Source organism: Equus przewalskii, chromosome 8 (assembly GCF_037783145.1).
Source record: "Equus przewalskii isolate Varuska chromosome 8, EquPr2, whole genome shotgun sequence".
Classification (NCBI taxonomy): Eukaryota; Metazoa; Chordata; class Mammalia; order Perissodactyla; family Equidae; genus Equus; species Equus przewalskii.
In genome coordinates this window covers 9,425,843-9,437,942 of record NC_091838.1, presented here as the reverse complement: position 1 = coordinate 9,437,942, position 12,100 = coordinate 9,425,843, and positions in this window count along the sequence as shown.

The window sequence follows — 12,100 nt, the reverse complement described above, 5'->3', positions numbered from 1 at the left end:
CCTTTAGGTTATCTATTAGGGAGGAGTGACTTGTTCTTTAATTTGATGGTGGCAAGGAAGAAAAATTTGAATATTTGATCCTGTATTTTGGCTTCTATTTACATAATTGTGATGGTTATTTTTATACGTCAACTAGGAGGGTGTTTTGGGATGAGATTAACATTTAAATTGGTGAACTTTGGGTAAAGTGGCCTGCCCTCAATAATAGGAAGAGTCCTCATTTAGTCAGTGGAAGGACTGAAGAAAACAAAAAGACCAGCCTTCCTGAGGGGAGGAAGTTCTCCGGCAGCCTGCCTTCAGAATTCAGCTGTACAGTCAGGGTCTCCTGGGTCTCCGCCAACAGGCATTGAACTGGAACTGCACCATGAGCTCTCCTGGCCTCCACCACAGACACCAAGACTAACAGTCCATACCGCAGAGCTTGTACTTCCCAGCCTCCGCAATGATGTGAGCCAACTCCTTGCAATAAATCTCTTTATATATAAGTATATACATGTATCCTTTTGGTTCCGTTTCTCTGGAGAGTCCTGACTATTACAATAATTAAGAAAAAAAGGGCTCAACTATATTGCATCTTATATTCATTAAAATATACAAAGGGTCTAAATTAATTTTTCAGGTTAAAATTACTTTCCATTTCCGAACTATTCTATAATAGAGTGCTGAAATTCTAATTAGTGCTTCTCTTTAATTGGCAAGAGTGTCAGGGTGTAAGTTCAGTTTCTACGTCTGCCTTTGACACATGGTAACCTTGGACGGCAAATGTATCAAATGTTTTGTAAGGAGGGTATTCTAGCCCTCTTTGTGGAATATATGTAAATACATATATAAATTTATATGTATATATCACATATATAAATGTTTATAAATATCTCTATATAAATATACTTTATAAACATGTTCTTTAAAAAAATATATACACATATATATTCTAACCTCAAGATTAATTTCATATTAGCTCCATTCCAGCAAAAACCCTTCATAAAGACGTGCCTGTGCTTGGTTCTGTCTTTTGAAAATTCCATTTTCCTGTTGCAAGAATGAATGTATTAAATAGTTATCAGCGGTGAAAGTGTCATCTATGGGTTATGCTAAAAACTAGAGAAGTCTCATCACTATAGGAGCATCGTAATTGAGTTTACGTCTATATATTTCTCAATGTTCTTGTTGTTATTGCTATTATTTTTCAATTTTCTTTCCTTTCCAAATTGTTCCAGTAAACACCTTCACTGAAACTAGTATAGAATGCATTTAAATATAGTAATAGCCTAGTCTAAGACTTCCACTCTGAGTTGAGAGGTGAATTAATAATAAAGATTTCAACATTTATGATTTGCTATAGTGCTCAATAACTCTCAAGAAACAAATTTTTGACAATAAATATAATAACAGGGTGATATATTATTTTTCAGGATTTTATGTTTGGTGTTAGAGTAGGAATGAAGGGTGATCCCTCGCTGCTTATTGGTGATATATTCTAGATGAATATTTATTACAGTATAAAAAGTTAGGTAACTTTCTCTAAAGAAGGCATACAGGTGATTTTTAATTGGAATATAAATGGTTTTTAACTAAATTCCTAGTACTGAAGGTTTTGTGCTCAGGCTTAAGAAGATAAACCTGAATTGGAATGCGTTGAATTATGTCAATCAAAAATATATGTTCAAGTCCTAACCCCTGGTGCCTGTGAATGTGACCTCGTTTTGAAACAGGGTCTTTGCAGATACAGTTAAATTAAGACACGGTCATGTTGGATTAGGGTGGGCTATACTGATGTCCTTATCAGAAGAGGGAAATTTGGACACGGACATAGAGAGGAGAATGCCATGTTAAGACACATAAAGACACAGACACAGAGAGGAAAACCATGTGATGATGAAGACAGAGATTCGAGTGGTGCATCAGTGGGCCAGGAAACACGAAATAGTGCCAACAACCACCAAAATCTAAGAAGAGGCAAATAAAGACCCTCCCCTAGAAAGATCAGAGCCATACCAACACCTTGATTTTGGACTTCTAACCTCCAGAATTTTGAGAAGATCAATTTCTATTCTATTAAACCACGCAATTTATGATTATTTGTTATTGCAGTCCTAGGAAACACATACAGCATGTATTTAAGAAAAAAATGACCAAGATTTTTATGTATGGACCAGATGAACACAATGGGAATGTTTAGTCTGAAGAGAAGTAACTAAAGAGAGACATGGCACCTCTTCATTTCAAATTTACAAAAAAAGGTTAAGCATGTTCTAATGCATCCAATAAGTGGAACAAGGATCAATGAACTATAGCTATATGAAAAAAGATTATTGTTCAGTATCAGAATTTATGAATATTTAGGATTATCAAATCTGGAACGACTCTTCCTAGTGGAGATAAATTTCTAATCACGTGAACTTAGTAAGATTACTAAGTAAGAATTCTTAGTAAAGTGATAGGAGCCTGCCTGATGTTTCAAGTTCTTTCCATCCTTGCAATATTATAACTCAGAAAAGTGGAGTAACAAATGCATTATCTTAAATATGTAAGCAATCCTTTCATAATCTTGCTTTATCCTAAATTTTAATCATCCAGTTAGTAAACGTTTATTAAATGCCTACATTCAGTGTGCCTTTAGGTAAAGATGTGGGAAAGAAAAATAAATAGTTATGGAGCCTACTCACATGGAGCTTATAGTTAAGATGAAAAGACAGACATTTAAATAAACAATTACCATGCATCTTGATAAGTTTCATACTAGAGAAATATTTGTATAATCTTGGAAGCCCAAAGTGAAGAGAACTATTCTGTTTGTGGAACAAATCATCAAAAAAAGAGTTAGATTACATAACTAACTAGATGTGCATTAAGGCAATAAGAAGAAAAGAATACTCTAGGTCAAGAAAACAAAATTAAATAATATATAGAGTAAAGAAAGAATGTGATATAGTAAAAAGCCTGTATTACAGCATTTGGGAAGGTAATAGAAAAGGAAGTTGGAAAAAAAGATCATGAGTAGTCTGATTGGTGCTGTAAAGGGTATCTCAAAAAGAATAGCAAATATCAGTGGAATATGTGACACAACCCATTCCTTTCCAAGCCTCCCAGAAGAGAAATGTGCTGAGCATTATGGAAGCTCCACTGCAGTCAAGTGTGGCCAAGAAGATGAGGCTCGCTTTCTTATCAGCTCTCAGTCAAGGACTGGGGCATCTCAGTGGAAGAAGCAGGCCATCAGTATTTTTCATCTCCTCTCCTCCAGGTACTTTTTGCTGTGGCTAAACTTCAGGTTGGTGTAGCTGGGAGATTGGGAGTATACTCCTTCCACCCAACACCACTCCTAGATCAGAGGCTCTACCCTCAGCATGATGGGCTGAGAATTTTGGAGGAGTGATTGTCTTTGCCACAACTTGCTATAGGCTGGAGGCTCTATGCTTGGAGATGCAAGTAGAAGAGACCAGGTGCTACTGTGCACACCCAGAACCCTACTCATAAAGCATTGGTGCCAAACCAAGAGTGATGGGCACTATTACCACCCCTAGTTCTGGAGCATTAACTCAGAGATATATTTTCACGGTATATGAAGGCTATAAGAACAGAGATCTCTGAAGCTCTCCCTAAAGGAAATGACCTTATTTGAAACACAGGGTACAGAAATTCAAGTAGAAGAACACTTTCAAATGTAATGGAAATTTTGGTGCTAAACAATTAAGAGTAGATGGTAGCTCCATAAAAGCGATAAGTTAAACTGTAGGCCAGCTAGTTTACCAGAGAAAACTGGGAAACAGATATCTAACAAGAATTCTCCTGGAGTTAGAAGAAACCACAAAGACTCTCCTCAAAGAACTTTCCCCTAAATGGGCCAAAACGTAATTAGATCAGACTGTGGGTCAGTTAACGTTCCAGGTTAAAGTAGTTAAAGTACTACACTGGAAAATATTCACTGTGTAAGAGAAAGCAGTAAAGAATGGGTAGAGGAAGAGAGAAAACAAAAAAGTAAAATGACCTAAATCTAATGATATCAATAACATAAAATGTTAATGAATTAAACAAACAACTCAGAAGACTGAGATTGACAAATAGAATTTAAACAACAACAACAAAAGAAACAAGATACAACTGTATGCTGTCAATGGAAGACACACTGTAGAATCAAATACACAAATAATTCAAAAGCAAAAAGTTAGAAAAATATATATCATGCAAACAGCAACCATAAGAAAATTGCAGTGGCTGTACTAACATCAGACAAAACCGACATTGTCAAACATTGTAACTAGAGAAAAAGAAGCACATTTTTAATGATAAAAGTGTTGATTCATGAGGAAGACATAAAATAAAAGAACATGCATGTAACAACAGAGCCCCAAAATATATGAGGCAAAAACTGACAGAATTGAAAGAAGTAGACAATTCAATGATAGTTTTGGGAAATGTCAATGATCACTTTCATTAATGTATAAAAACAACTATGTAGAAGATCAACAGGCAATTAGAGGACTTGAACAACACTAAAAATTAACTAGAACTTACTGACATCTATAGAACTCTATACCCAACAACAGCAGAATACACCTTCTCTCAAATGTACGTGGAACATTGTCAAGGATAAAGAACGTCAGGCCACAAAACAAGTCTCAAATTTAAAAGGACTGGTATTATACCAAGTAGTTTCTCTGACCTCAGCGGAATGAAATTTGAAATAATTAGCAGAAAGAAATTTCAGAAACATGCAAATATGTGGACATTGAAAAACATACTTCTAAATAACCAGTGGGTCGAATAAAAAATCACAAGGGAAATTATAAAAGACTTTGGAATGAATGACAGTGAATAGAAAATATATCAAGATTTATGAGGTATAGCTAAATCAATGCTTAGAGGAAAAATGATAGTGATAAAACTCTACATTGAAAAAAGACAAGAGATCTCAAAACATGACCTACCTTGTACCTTAAGGCCTTGGAGAGAGAAACTACAACTTAAGAAAGCAAAAGGAAGAAAATAGTAAATATTAGAGTGGAAATTAATGAAATAGAGAACACAAAATAGAGAAAATCAAGAGAACCAAAAATCTGGTGTATGAAAAGATGAATAAAATTGACAAATTTAAACTAGAGTGACCAAAAAAATTAGAGAGGGCACTCAAAGTACTAAAATCAAGAATGAAAGATGGGATATTACTACCAAACTTATGGGGGAAAAAAGGATTATAAGGAGATACTCTGAGTAAAATGATACCAACAAATTAGATAACTTAGATCAAATGGACAAAAGCATAGAAAGATACAAAATAAAAAAGCTGATTCAATAAAGAATATACAGTGTGAGTGGATCCATAACAAGAAACACAATTGAATTAGTAATTTAAAAACTTTACACTAGTAAGTCTCAGGCCCAGTTGGAGTCGTAAATCTACCAAACATTTCACTAAGAATCAATATCAGTTCTTCACAAACACTTCCAAAAAAATAGAAAAGGAGGGAAGACTACACAACTCTTTCTGTGGGGCCTGTATTAACCTGAGAAGACAAAAAACAAACTATAGACCAATATATCATGAAAATAGATGCAAAAATCTTTAATAAAATACTAGCAAATGGAATCCAAAAACATATGAAAGGGATTATACACTATGATTAAATGAAATTTGTCCCAGGAATGCAAGATTGGACTTATATTAGAAAATCAATTAATGAAATGTACCTTATCAATAAACAAAGGACAAAACTGTATGATGATCTCAACAGACACAAAGTAAACATTTGACAAAATTCAATACACTTCATGAAAAAAGCACTAAACAAATTAGGAATACAGGGAAGTATCATTGACCTGTTAAAATGCATCAGAATATCCAGAGATAACATTATATTTAATAGCAAGGGATTGAGAGGTTTTCCCCTAAGATCAGGAACAAGACAAGTATTTCAAGTGTCTACATTTCTAGTCAATGTTGTACTAAAGGTTCTAGTCAGGGCAATTAGGGGGAAAAAAAGGAAAAATAAATGAATGTATTCAAATTGGAAAGAAAGAAAGAAAACTATCTATTCACAGATAGCCTCACGTTGTACGTAGAAAGTCCTAAAGATTCCATGAGAAATTACCAAAGCTAGTAAATAAGTTCAACTAGTTTGCAGGATACAAGATAAATACAAAAAACTAATTATATTTTTCATATAAAATACAAAAGAAAAACGTTATAAATAATATTCAAAAGCACAATTTCTGTAATTGCAATGCACAATCTGAAAACGTAAATTAAGAAGAAAATTTCATCTTTAGTAGCTTGAAAAAGAATAATATATTTAGTAAAAGAAATACAAAACATTCTTTGAAAACTACAAAATTTTGTAAGAAATTAGAGAAGACAAATAAATGCAAATATATCCATTTTATGAATTAGGGAATTTAATATTATTAAGATGGCAATGATATCCAAGTTTATTTACAAATTTGATGCTATCTTTATCAAAATGCAAGATTGCTTCTTTACAAAAGTTGACAAGCAGATCCTAAAATCCACGTGAAAATTAAGGAGCCAAAATATTCAAAAATCTTGAAAAAGAAGAACACAATTGGAAGGCTCACCCTTCCAACTTCAAAATCTACTAAAACACTACAGTGACCAAGAGAGTGTGTTACTGGCATAATGGTAGACAAGATCAATAGAATAGAATTGAAAGTCTAGAAATAAAGCATTCATATTCATTGTCAACTGATCTTTGAAAAGAGTGCCACGTCTATCAAATAAGGAAAGAATAGCCTCTTTAACAAACAGTGCTGGAACAACTAGATATTCACATGTAAAGGAATGTAGCTACCTCACATGATTTACAAAAATTAAAATAAAATTTGTAAAAATTAAATTTAATAGCAAAAATTTATAGAAGAAAACTAGGAATAAAGATTCGTGATCTTGGCTTAGGCAAGGATTTCCTAAATATGACAACAAATCACAAACAATAAAAGAAAAAATAGATATAATGGACTTCATAAAAATTTCAAAAGTTTCTTCTTCAAAAGACACCATCAAGAAAGTGAAGAGAAACCACAAAGTGGGAGAGTGTGTGTGCATATATTTTTTTTCTTACAACTCAATAATAAAATGTCAAATAACCTAATTTAGAAATAACCTGAATACACATTTCTCCAAAGATGATATGCAAGTATCCAATAGCACACAAAGATGTTCAACATCATCAGACATCAGGGTAACTGAAATCAATGAGATCTGCTTCTCGCACCCTAGGATGACTAAAAGTCAAATACAAACAACAAGTGTTGGTGAGGATGTGGGGAAATTGGGACCTTAATGCTTTGCCAGTAGAACAGAAAATGGTACAGCCAGTTTGGAAACAATTTGACAATTCCTCAAACATCTAAAAATAGTTATCCTATGACCCAGCAAGTTCACTCCTGGGAATGTACCCCTAAGAAATGAAACCTACGTTCACACAACAACTTGTATAAAAGAGTTAGAGCACAATCATTCATAATCGTCACAAAATGGAAATATTCCAAATGCTCACCAATGGATGAATGGATGCATTCAATACATTTATATTTAATATTTATTTAATATATTTAATAAGTATATCACATATAAATGTGGTAAATCCATACCATTGAATATTATTCAGCGCTAAAATAGAATGAAGTATTGTCATGCGCTACAATATGTATCTACTTGGAAAATTTTACGCCAAAATAAAAGACACCAATAACAAAAGACCACTTTTCGAATGATTGCATTTATAGGAGAGGTACAGAATAAGCATATTTATGGATACATATAGTAGATCCATGTTTGCCTAGGGGTGGGGTGAGGGGCAGTTGGAAGGAAATGGAGAGTGATTGCTACCAAGTATAGATTTCTTTGCTGTGGAGAAAATGTTCTGCAATTGATTATGGTGATGGTTGCATAGATTTGCAAATACAAGAAAAATCATTGAATTGTAAATTTTAAATGTCTGAATTGTATGCTTTGTAAATTATACATGAATAAAGCCGTAATATAAAAGAATGAAAGGTGTTTTTCATAAATATTTTCAGTGTAGAACCTAAAGGAACGTATTCTCAATTAAACTGAAGACTGTGGGTATAGAAAAAGTCTAGCATAGCTTCTGGTATAGAGTCATTCTCATAAACTGGAATAGAAACTTCAGAATAATAAATTGGGAGGAAGTTTACTATAAGATTCACCTGGGACATATTGAATGGAGGGAGTGTGAGAGGGTTTAACAAAAAGAGAGAGAGAGAGAATGCAACATCACCCGGAAGAAAGAAATAAGAAAGATCCAGAAACTTAAAGAAGTATAGCACAGCCAGGGTGTAGACATTAGATGATGGGAAATATGAAAATAAAGTGGTGATATGGTGTCTTGGAGATGGTGTTAAAGGCACTGATGAATTTTAAGAATGGGATTGATGTGGGAATTACATTTAGGAAGATCATTCTGGCTGCAAGTGAAGGATGGATGAGGTCATGAACAACGGAAGGTAGATCAATTAGCAGGTTGCTGCAACAACACACAAGAGATTATTGTGGCTTGAGTTAAAATACTCATGTGGAGCTGGAAAGAATAATAAATAGTAAAGAAATGTTTGTCAAGTTGAATCAAACCCTTGTGAAATCTGGCTGAAACACATAGGTTTCAGCCTTGTCACCAAGTGAATAGTGGACAAAATAAACTTGACAAAGAACACCTAAGAGGAGCAAATTTAGGGTTTGAGGTTAAAGGTTTCATTTGAATTTCTACCCTTTGAGTTTAAAATACCTGTCAGAAATTTAAGCAGAGATTACCTAGGACCTTGGATCAAAGCGTAATCCCACAGAATCAGGATCACCTGGGGGCTTGTTAGAAATACAGAATCTCAGCCCAAATTCCAGAACTACTGGGTCAGAATCTGCATTTTTGGAGAAAGCACCAGTGCTTTGTACACACGTTAAAGTTTGAGAGGTATTGCTCTAGTAGACTGTTGGATATTTAGGTCCAGAGTTCAGTAGGAAAGTTTGAGTTGGAGATAAGGGCGTGGAAATCAATATCATTATCATAAATTAAACAATAAGTAATGATGAAATTGTGTGTATCTTCAAAGAATGAAAAGTTGACCATCCATTCCATTATGGCCATAGATTGCATTTGATACTGAACATTTTCATTTTTGATATTTATAACTCCTAATTACCAACTAAAAACTGTAAAGTTATAAAAAGTCAATTTCATCAAAAGTAACTATAATTCCATTTTTCGATTATCGTATTTCTGCCCCCTACAATATATAAAACACTATCTAAGCATGCTTCACTACTGTAACTAAAAAATGGCAGCTCTATAGTATTATTTATCAGAAATGAAAAAAATGTATAGATACAGATATATTTTCTAGCTTCATCATCAAACAACTTAAACGAGCCAGTGTACTTATAAACTCTCTTTTCCTACAAATCCGATTTAGAGCAAATTTATGCCTGGCAGATAATTCACACGGAAAGTCAGGTTTGTAAAATTTGTGAACTTTAAAAGCATAACTTTTCTACAGCATAAATTATTCTCTTCTATAAATAATTTACTCCTGTGTGGTTTCACCCTTATACAGCCAATTTGTCAACCAAGACCCCATACTAGGCAGACAGTCAAAAAGCTGTGCCTAAACTTGTCTGCATTGTGCTTTTCAGCTTAGTTGGAACATTTCAACCCAGGATGCTCACTCTGCCCTGAACAGTGTGAGTGCATTTAATTATAATCTGACATGTGTATTCGGGAGAAACAAAAGGCTGTGAACTGAGGGTGATGATTAACAGCTCTGCTGGATAATTGCTTAAACTACTACTTATGTTATACTGCATTATCTCTCTTGAACAAAGTGATTATTGGCCTTTTGTGTGGCGATTATACAATGTAAGTGCAATCTTGCTGTTTTAACTCTTGTCAGAGTTTATGTTTAATGTGCTTTCATTAGAGTGAGGGGGTGCAACTTTAGGTATTCTGTCTTCAGTTGAGAAGCCACCTGGAATCAATCTCTTATGGTTTGATTTCCCTGCTTGGAATATGCAACATCTCCTGGTCTTCTAGGAGAAGGGAATTAAAAACATAATGATGCGGTATTCAGGAGGACGATAAGATGTACTCATACCTTTGTATGCATAGCCGTGAATGGCAAACACCTCCAATATTAGACACAAATCAGCAAGCTGGTGGGTTCCGAAAGACTGAGGACAAAACTGATGTTCAAAAAAAAATAAGTAGTGTACTTTTTACATAGACAGTACTTATAAGTCACAGACTTTATTCGCTTTTGTAAATATAGGAAAAGTATTCACAAGTAGTTATCTTGATGAATCCATATTTTTGTTATTAGAAAGAATTCAAAATCCCATTCTTTCAAAGCTTTAATCTACGGTTAGGTAATTTTCTGCCTCACAGAACGTTCCTCCTCTCCAAAATCGTCTCATCTTTCAAGATCATGTTTTCTCAGGAGAAAACTTTCATGATCCCATTGCATTTGGTTGATTTCAGTCTGCTCGAAGATTTGGCATAATTGTCATGAGAACTGCCTCTGATGAGATCAGAACACATTATTTTAATGTGTTCCTTGAGGTGTAGGCAACGTACGATAAACTGAACATATATAAAATGTAAAATTTTAAATAAGTGTACATCCCCGAAACACCACCACAATTAAGACGAACATATCCCTTATCTCCCGAGTTTCCATGTGTCTCAGTAATCTCTCCTTTTTGTTCTTCTCTGAAACCCTCCACTCCATTCCCACACAACCACTGCTCTGCTTTCTGACACAATAGATTAGATTGCATTTTGTATACAGTTAAATATAATGCAAAGGAAAAATGTGTACTCCATCTGGCTTCTTCCACTCAACAAAATTATTTGAGATTATACATGTGTACATCAATGGTTCCTTCCTTTTAGTGCTCATTAGTGTTCCATTGTATGGTTATAACACATTTGTGTCTACGTTACCTGTTGGAGGGGCATTTCTGTTGTTTCCAGTTTTATCTATTACAAATAAAGCTGCTATGAACATTTCTTCACAAGTTTCTATTGACACGTGATTCCTTTCCTCTTAGGTAAATACCTAAGACATAGATGGTTGGATCATATGGTAGATGTATAAGATTTTTTTTAATGAGGTGATAATAGTTTCTAACATTATGAAATTTCAGTTGTACATTATTATTTGTCAGTCACTACATATGTGCCCCTTTACCCCTTATGCCCACTCCCCGACCCCTTCCCCTCTGGTAACCACTAATCTGTTCTCTTTATCCATGCGTTTGTTTATCTTCCACATATGATCGAAATCATACAGTGTTTGTCTTTCTTGGTCTGGCTTACTTTACTTAACATAGTACCCTCAAGGTCCATCCATGTTATTGCAAATGGGACACCTTGGTCTTTTGTAAGTCTGAATAGTATTCCATTGTAGGTATATACCACATCTTCCTTATCCATTCATCAGTCAAATGGGCACTTGGCTTGCTTCCTCTTCTTGGCTATTGCAATAATGTTGCAAAGAACATTGGGCTGCATAAGTCTCTTTGAATTTTTGACTTCAAGTTCTTTGGTTAAATACGCAGTAGTGGGATAGCTGTGTTGCATGGTATTTCTATTTTAAATTTTTTGAGAAATCTCCATATTGTTTTCCATAGTGGCTGCACCAGTTTGCATTCCCACCGCCAGTGTATGAGGGTACCCTTTTCTTCACATAGTCTCCAACATTTGTTGTTTTTTGTCTTGGTTATTATAGCCATTTTAACAGGTGTAAGGCGATATCTCATTGTAGTTTTGATTTGCATTTTCCCAATTATTAGTGATGTTGAACGTCTTTTCATGTCCCTGTTGGCCATCCGTACATCTTCTTTGGAAAACTGTTCATCTCCTCTGCCCATTTTTTGATCTGGTTGAGTTTTGTTGTTCAGTTGCATGAGTTGTATATATATTTGGCAATTAAGCCCTTGTCAAATATATGGTTTGCAAGTATTTTCTCCCAGTTTGTGGCTTGACTTTTTGTTTTGTTCTTGATTTCCTTTGCCTTGCGGAGGCACTGTATGCTTCTATGTTTATTCTTCTATGTTTATACTTCCAGTCTGATG